This window comes from Papaver somniferum, chromosome 2 (assembly GCF_003573695.1).
Source record: "Papaver somniferum cultivar HN1 chromosome 2, ASM357369v1, whole genome shotgun sequence".
NCBI lineage: Eukaryota > Viridiplantae > Streptophyta > Magnoliopsida > Ranunculales > Papaveraceae > Papaver > Papaver somniferum.
The window spans coordinates 146,722,523-146,730,799 of NC_039359.1; the positions used below are offsets into that span (position 1 = coordinate 146,722,523).

The 8,277-nt window shown below is 36.7% G+C and overlaps 1 pseudogene; it reads left to right on the top strand.

Annotated features, from left to right (window-relative positions):
• The first annotated feature begins 1,704 nt into the window (after positions 1–1,704).
• On the top strand, positions 1,705–4,441 carry LOC113354084 (annotated as a pseudogene).
• The last annotated feature ends 3,836 nt before the right edge of the window (positions 4,442–8,277 follow it).

Sequence of the window (8,277 nt, forward strand, 5' to 3'; positions counted from 1 at the left end):
AGATCTGTGTTTGATATGAAGTTTATATTCCATTTTATCAAGGGTGTGGTTGTGAGATTTCTCACAACTACAACAGTGAAGCATTCACGCGAGATCTATGTTTGATATGAAGTTTATATTCTTTTAGGAAAAATCTGTGAGTACTAAAACATTTTTGAAGTAAACAAATTCAAAATTGAAATAAGTAGTTGCAGAACAAATCACACTTGAAGCATGCTCCTCAAGATCTTAAATTACAACAATACATAAATGAGTCTACTTGCACGGGTATTCCACATAACCAAGTACTTTGATGCATCGATTCGACGAGGTGAAGCCCCTGTCATGGTTAGCTTGGTCACACAAGGACAGATACACAAATTTTGTTTCAATGGTTATAAAAATTGTAATCCTTTCACACATAATCCCTAGGCAAGATCTAGGTAAAAATCTGATTTCCATTCAAGTTCCAGAATCTATGAGCTCAACCAGTGAATAGGTATTTATTTACTTCTAGTTGTTCTTAAAGTACCGATATTCTAACTTATAATAGAGCTGGTCGTATTGAAGGACACTTCACATCATAACATCTCTTACATGAATACTAATGCCCTATTGTCGCTTACACTACATAAAACAAGTTGCATATACTTCTATAGACTTCTACAACAAGAGTACCATGCCCAAAATCTTACCTAGTTATCTTAACCAAGATTGAGATCATAACATCTCTTACATGAATACGAACACACTACCGTCGTCTATACTACATAAAGCAAGTTACACATACTTTTACAGAAACAATACCATGCCAAAATCTGACCAAGTTAATTATCTTAAGATAAAATGGGCATCACTAATAATCATATGCAACTATATCAACAAACATGCGCTAAATCGTGCCTAACCCAGATATTCTGACCAAGATAATTATCTTAAGATAAAATGGGCATCACTAATAACCATATGCAACTATACCAACAAACATGCGCTAAATCGTGCCTAACCCAGATATTCAACAGCAATTAAATTACTCTAAACCCCATATATGAACATGTTGGTCCTAGTTTTATCTCAACCCACAAATATAATGTCTTACCCTAAGCATTCAAATTGACCACAAAAAAAAAATTGAAGCTCAAAACGAACACACCTCATATCTCTGCCAGCCAAAATAGAAATCTTTTGATTCCTTTGAAGATTGTTCTACTATACTAGTGTAATAATCTGTAAAAGAAAAATTCAGACATTATTTGTACGAATATATACTAGCTAGAACTGTGTGCGACTTATGCATGCTACGTTGCTGTGTGTCTGCCGCGGAGAACTCCTCTCCCGCGTGTTGGATGTGGACATGGTACTAAAATAGACGTGTTCGTGCTCCATAGCATGACACATGCTACCAGTATATAATTGTTATAGCTGGTAATTTAAGGTTATCTTAGGCCCAAATTCAGGAAAAATGGCCTAAATACTGATTTCAAGAATTTTAAGTAGGTTGGCTCGGAAGAGTCGTGTGAGAGATAATTTAATTATTAGACCGCTGGATAAACTTAAATGCACCCAAGTACATAGGTACAAAGGTAGGTTTCTCTCACTATTAGACCGCTGGATAAAGTTAGATGCACCCAAGTGACTTATTGAGCAAGTGCCCTATTTAAGCAAGATAAACCTAATTAAGGGCCTATTTAAACAAGTAGTGAAGTACGTATAGATCACAAGAACTGAGCATATCCAGCGGTTGGATCAGTTTATGTGAGTAGAATTTCATTTCATTAGTTACTTTTCTGTGGTTTATTCTATCTTATTTTCTTTAATTAATTTTCTGTGGCTTGTTCTATCTTACTTTCTTTAATTGTTCTTAGAAATGTTTATTGTTCACGTTTAACTAATTTTAGTGGACTTTGGAGATATCTTCTCATCGATACGTGTCATCGTGTGTGCATTTACATGCGACTGGGATTAGATAAAATACTCTTCCTAAACTCTACTTTAATCATGGCTAGTACCATTTTTGCGGCCTTGTCAGCATTAAACCCTGCTAATGATTCACTACGAACAACATTGGTGACAAAGATTAGTGGAGGATCAGACAATGTGATTCCCTTTGGCGTGAAATCGAACACGAAACCGTCTTTTATGGGGTGCAGGGTTACAGCGATGGCCCAAGCACCTGAAAAGATTAATGACAAAGTTTATCGGGGGAATTTCACAATTAGATCGTATGAGATTGGCCCCAAGCGGAAAGCAACTATAGGAACATTGTTGAATCATTTACAGGCAAGAATACATACTGCGTACTTATATGCATGTCTTGATATTTTCCTCATAGGCCTGTTTTCTTTATCTATCGGTATTATGGAAGTTAAAATGTCTTACGCTCGATCATTTATTTGGAAGCAGGAAACAGCTGCTAACCATATTAGGGATGTTGGACTGCCCGGTGATGGATTTAATTCGACACCAGAGATGACTATAAGAAATCTAATATGGGTTGTTGCTAAGATTCAGGTTGTTGTAGATAGATATCCTTCATGGTAAGCCAATTCTTGCTATTTTGTCTTCTCGGTGTTGCCATGTTCATCAAGATGAATGGGCGTTCGGTTATATATTACGAATACCTCATATTCGTACAGTTAATTTGATTGACGGTATGTATGGTCGCAGGGGTGATGTAGTTGAAATAGATAATTGGTTTGGTGGTGCACCTATAAAAGATGGTTTCGCTAACCATTGGCTTCTTCGTGATGCCAAAACTGGTGAAACTCTCGCTCAAGCTAAGAAGTACGCAATTATGACATTAAATATTTACTACTTAAAAGTATCATAGTATTGTTGCAGATCCTATTACTTATGGGCTGCTTAGTTTAATATCAATCTTAATGCAGTGTGTGGATTATGATGCATAAAGGAACAAGAAAATTGTCTAAAATCCCTGAGGAAGTTAGAGATGAAATAACACCACATATAACGGATTATCCTATCTGGGATGACATCAAACTATCAAAGGTTCATGACGACGAAGCTGACTTTGTCCAAACTGGTGTAATCGTAAGTTAACTTTAGTTAAGACTTATATCTTGCTCATTTCTCACTTTTTATTGAATTCGCTCGCATTGACACCCATTTAAAGATCGGCTAACAATAGCGGTACAAAATATGCAGGCACGTTGGAGTGACTTAGATGTTAACCAGCATGTGAATTTTGGCAAATACATTTAGTGGATTCTGGAGGTAGATAGACATTCCATTAAGAAACTATCTTGCACTTCTTTTCTTATTGCGTGCTGATTGGTATATCTTAGGTACTTATAGTTGTTTCATGTAGTCTGGCCTTTGTTTGTTTCTGATAAACGATATATATGTCAAATTAATTTCGCAGAATTCTCCTGCGCTGATCTTAAAAAGTCAGGAGTTTTGTGACCTTGCTTTGGAATTTAAGAGGGAATGTGGAGTAGGCGATGAGCTAAAGTCTTTGACAAGAGTTGTTGAAACTAGTGGTTATACCGAATGTCAACACATGCTTCAACTTGAGAACGGAAAGGAGGTTATGAGGGGAAGAACCAAATGGAGGCCGTCTAAACACACTGATGCTGTAAACCTTGAGGTGGTAGTAGAATTTAGAAGCTCAGCTGATATGTTTTGGGAAACTCTTAAAACTTGGTCTTCTATTCTTCCCGAGGTTTTGCCAGAGACTTATAAGAGTATTGAAGTAATTGAAGATATGAATGGAGAAAGAATGGATCTGTTTCCCTTTGGAAAATGAATCCAAGTAAGATCACACATTACAACTAGTTTACTCCTTTCAAATTTATTGCATATCTCAAGCTTGCAACAAGCAACTATATAACATGAATTAGAATGCTTCAAAAAAAAAAATGAATTTGAAATCAAAGGCCAAATATGACTCATCCGGTAAAGGTCGTGTTTTATCTGTAGGTACATTGGTTGAAGGGGCTCCCGTTATGATGGAACAGATGAAAAAATTAGAAAAATTGGATGAACTAACCAAGACAATAACCTACATTGTTATTGGTGGAAATTTATTAAATCTTTACAAAAGTTATGAACCTCAGGTCACAGTTACTCCCAGGATTGATGTTTGTACTAAAAATGGTGATGGTAACATTGTTGATGAACAAGATGACAAGGATGAAAAAAGATGAGGGATTGTGAAGTGGTCTGTGAAGTATGAGAAATTAAATGAGATGGTTCCGGAACCTTACATGATTAGGGACATGATTTATAAGACCATGCTCAAATTGGATGAATATATCCTCTCTAAAGGAAATGAAGTGATCACTAACTGAAAAGAGAATGAGCAAGTAATTAAATCATGGATCTCCATCATAATCATGTTTTATCATTACAATTTATCTAATTAGTGAATGTTGTAATGTTTTGAATTCCTTCTGTTTTCCTCATCAGGATTTTCTAATATATAAGTATGTTGTTCTTGTTACGATTTGATTTTGATGTATTTTGTATATATATCTGTGTAATCTTGGTTTGTTACCAATAAAACAAGAATTTTATATAATAAAATTCTTGGTGCTGCGTGTTCTTCCTGATGCCATCTCTTGGTGTATTTGGAAGGAACGTAACTATAGAGCCTCGCTAGATGTTTGTAAAGATCATACAGGGCTATCTCTTGGTGTATTTGGAAGGGACGTAACTATTGAGCTTTCCTAGGTGTTTGTAAAGATCATACAGGGCTATGTGGGGTTTATTCGGTGGTTAGTTTGATCAAAAGTCAAACTCTATCCTATACAAGCTTGTTCCTAAAGTTCGAACATAAGAGCAAAGTTAGGAAACCTTGTTCTCAAAATTAGAGCTTCTTAAAAACCAAGTTAGTTTCTATATATATATATATATGATTAGAATTAGAGATGTAGAAACAATCAAATCTAGAAGATTGGTAAATCCTTGTGCTTTAGGATTTTGGTGGATCGGTAGGGCTTTATCCTAAACAAAGTTTCTAGTGTTTCCATGTTTCTTCCCTGTTATTAGCAGCTGTAAAGACGGTGTAGAAGAGAAGATATGAGGCTGGTTTGGTGAATGGTTTAGAGAGTAGGTTTTTATGGTTTCTTCAATGGTGTGCTTGGGTCTTGTCTTGGGTTACGGAAAAAGCATGTAACGGTTTTTGATTTAATGAAAGTTTTTTTTGGTGGTGTTGACCGTGGATGTAGCTTGTAAAGGTGAACCACATATATCTTATGTCGTGGTTGTTTTCTTGTTTATCTTCTATCCCTTTCTTATTATTTTTCCCATGTTTGGTTCAAATCACCAATTGTCCTTTGTCATTTTGTGTTCCGTTGCGCTTGGGATGCCAATTTCCCTAACAGGATAATCAGGTGTGTCAAGATTACAGTGGCATATTGGTGAGACAATCGTGGTTCATTCAATGGGGTTTCCATGGAGCAATTCACAATCAGTTGGTAAAGAAGCTCTTCTCCAACCGCCTTAAAGAGTCTAAAAGTTTTTTGGCAATTCGGTGCAGTCTTCTTTAGTTAGAAGATTTGGGTGTTTCATGTTTGGAGTACTGTGTGTTCTTGGAGTTGGTCTTGTTGTTTGTGTAGTTAAGCTTGGTAGCTTGTTTTTGGGGTTGAACTCGGTGTTTATGATGAGGTTCTCTGGTGTGGGTTTGGTGATTCTGTCCTCCTCCTCCTCGCCGCTTATTTTCTTCTTCTTTTGGTCGACCATCCGTGGTGTTAGAGTCCATATGAGCAGCACTGTTTGTTTTTTATTGGGAAACGTATTTTTACTTGCTTAATTATCCTGATAGTTGATATTGTTTCAGAAATAGAACAACTCTGAAACGACCGAGAGAAGTTTCGCACACTTTTCTGCGGATTCATGCTGCCTGTAAAAGTCATGGGCCTGCGGAGCTGGTTTTTACAGCCAACAGTGTATAAATCAATGTTATAGGAGAACTCTACCCATACTGTCCATATCACAAAATATTCACTGATTTGTAAAATAAGCTTGATTTTTCCCTGAGTCCCTGTCGTGAAAACCTTGATTCCCAGCTTAATAAGTATAATAAGTAATTAAAGAAAGAACTAGGAATGGTCTAGCTAGATATCTAGAAGAGTTAATAGTTGAGGGTTGACCATATTTTATTGCAGCAGTGGATGAACTTGAACATCTAAAGAGTTCATCAATTTCAGGTTAGTTACGGATTCAACCTGAAAATTTTAACATGAGAGCAAATCAAGAAATTATAAATCCTGCATAAGCAATTTGATGAGGCTGTCTCCTATCCAAAATGACCAAAAACACCAAAAGGGCAAGCTGCAAGAGGCAAGAGTAATAGGGCTAATAGGAGGGATGCCATTGCCAAAAAATATAACTGGGCCTAAAAAAAGTACGTCTACTTCTTAAGCTAGCTGGATGGGTTCGTACCCAAAATCACCTTAACATCAAATCATCTGTTTCTTATGCAACGTAAATAACTAACGAGCATGATGCATTAGACATGCATGAGTTTAGTTTTCTAAATCCAGTGGGATGAAACATGGGATTGATGAGAAATATGGGGAGTTGGTTGGAAATGTAGTAAATGCTACGACGGTAAATGTACAGTATATGTTGGATTAACTTCAACATAGAAGTCACTAACAAGCTGATTAGGACAAGATTAGGAAATTGATGTAATCCTAAGGGAATTAGAAGTCATCTAGTTCTAAGAAAAGGAAAGACATGTAATAAGGTAATAGGACTAGGAAAAGGAATTCATAGTTCTATATATATAATATATATGATCACCAAAGTTTTGGTTGATCATATGAGCAAGATTAGAGCTTGTGTTTAGTTTTGAGAGATTTTCTAAACATCAATAAAGAGAGTTGTCTTTATATAAGCTAAGTTTCATCTTGCAGTTGTCATTAATTGGTATCAGCGCCTATGGTTGGGCTACTGTCCGAACGGAGAGGTGGTTGTGGATGTCACCCGGTACGGCGCAGGTGGAGCAGGCAAGGCCCAAGGTAGAGCTGGCGCTCAAGGTGGAGTTAATGCCGCTCCCCATTAACTCAGGTGGAGCAGGGTTCTGTGGTGGGCAAGGTTGTGCTCAAGGTAGAGTTACTGCTAGCCTTCCCATTAACTCAAGGTGGAGTAGGGTTCCAGGGCGTGTAGTGACAATAATCATGTTCGATGGGTATCATTTCATACGAGAATGTATTGAGAAGGAGATCATCAACGTTGAACACATACCAGGAACTGAGCAGAAAGCAGATATATTGACAAAGGCATTAGCTCGGATCAAGTTTGAAGAAACGAGGAAATTAATAGGAGTACAAGATTTTTCACAAGCACAGTTGAAGCTTAAGGGGGAGAATGTTGGATTAACTTCAACATAGAAGTCACTAACAAGCTGATTATGACAAGATTAGGAAATTGATGTAATCCTAAGGGAATTAGAAGTCATCTAGTTCTAAGAAAAGGAAAGACATGTAATAAGGTAATAGGAATAGGAAAAGGAATTCATAGTTCTATATATATATGATCACCAAAGTTGTGGTTGATCATATGAGCAAGATTAGAGCTTGTGTTTAGTTTTGAGAGATTTTCTAAACATCAATAAAGAGAGTTGTCTTTATATAAGCTAAGTTCATCTTGCAGTTGCCATTAGTACATATATTCGAGGTTATTTGAACCACGACTTTTGTGACAATAACCTTTATCTCTGGAAAGATTCTCGTGATACGGTGAATGAGCTTACGAATTCAAGGAGCCAAAAATCGCTTAATTCCGAATTATAACGATGAAGTTAAGATAGGTAGTAAGGGTGGTTCTCCTCTAGTCAAAGAGAAGATGCAGGGTAATGGCGTGCCTAAGAAAAAGTTTAAAGCAACTGGTGTAGCTCTATTAAATTCTACAACAGATCGAGATTTATGCTTCAATTTTCACTTCGTCAAGGACACTTAATAGCAGACATTCTTGCAAAGTGGGGGTGGGAGAAATCTTAAATGGAGTTGAACTGTCGGAATCGATGCCAGACATCATCAGAGCCACAGTTGGTAGGGATATATACGACTATGTGATCTATTTACAACTTTCGCCAATTCCTTTTGGAATTTCCTTTCTCCTTTCTTTCCTAAAAGCAAGGCATATGTCCCCTACTCCTCTAGTTTTTCTTTCCTTCATGGATAATTGCTCGAGTGAGCTGTCGTCTAACAAAAAGGGTCTTTACAAAGCTTCCTTAGAATGAAACTACTTGACACGTTTGTTATTTTTCTTTCCAAATCGTACATTTTGTTAACATTTTCGTGATCCAGATCCATATACTTATTCCCAAAT